Source organism: Wasmannia auropunctata, unplaced genomic scaffold (assembly GCF_000956235.1).
Source record: "Wasmannia auropunctata unplaced genomic scaffold, wasmannia.A_1.0 LD336097.1, whole genome shotgun sequence".
Taxonomy (NCBI): Eukaryota; Metazoa; Arthropoda; class Insecta; order Hymenoptera; family Formicidae; genus Wasmannia; species Wasmannia auropunctata.
Genome location: NW_012026793.1, coordinates 1,330,003 through 1,330,563, shown reverse-complemented (window position 1 = coordinate 1,330,563; position 561 = coordinate 1,330,003). Strand labels below are relative to the sequence as shown.

General features: G+C 43.0%; 1 protein-coding gene across 2 annotated transcripts in view; it reads left to right on the top strand.

The window, feature by feature from the left end:
• Window positions 1-561, top strand: part of LOC105462517 (potassium voltage-gated channel protein Shab) — a 58,877-nt gene that overhangs the window by 1,617 nt on the left and 56,699 nt on the right. The gene's annotated exons all lie outside the window — the stretch shown is intronic.

The window sequence follows — 561 nt, the reverse complement described above, 5'->3', positions numbered from 1 at the left end:
GGAAGCGGGCATGGCGCGCGTCGGTGCTCGGGTTGGCGAGAGGTGGCACGCGCGGTAGCGTATCTGAGTGCCATTTCGGCACTGCTCCGTTTGTCGGTACGCTTGTGGAAGGTTGGAGGTATCTGGGATTAGATTGGCCAAGTTTACCCCTGCTTAGGGGACCAGGGCCATTATAACTGAAAGAAGAAGAAGAAGAAGAGAAGCGTACTAAGTATCAAATCCGTATCAAATCGCTTGATACAGTCGGTGTAAACGTTCGCGAATTATCTTAGTACGGTCTGGTCTGGTACTCCTGAATCGCTAGTATCAGACCAAAATAGTACGCGTATCAAAAGATTCTGACGCACTGTAAATACTTAGTTCGTTTTCAATCGGATTAAATACGTCACGGCTGCATTAGGTTAAAGTTGCTTTAAGATTAAAATTAGAATTAGAAGTTTTGTGAAATGAAAAATCTAAAAACCTATCTTAACTTATTTCGAAATAAATCGGTGTAAACAGTGACGTATCAAGTACTTAGTCCGCACCAACCTTAAACTCGTATCAATTAATTTAACGGTG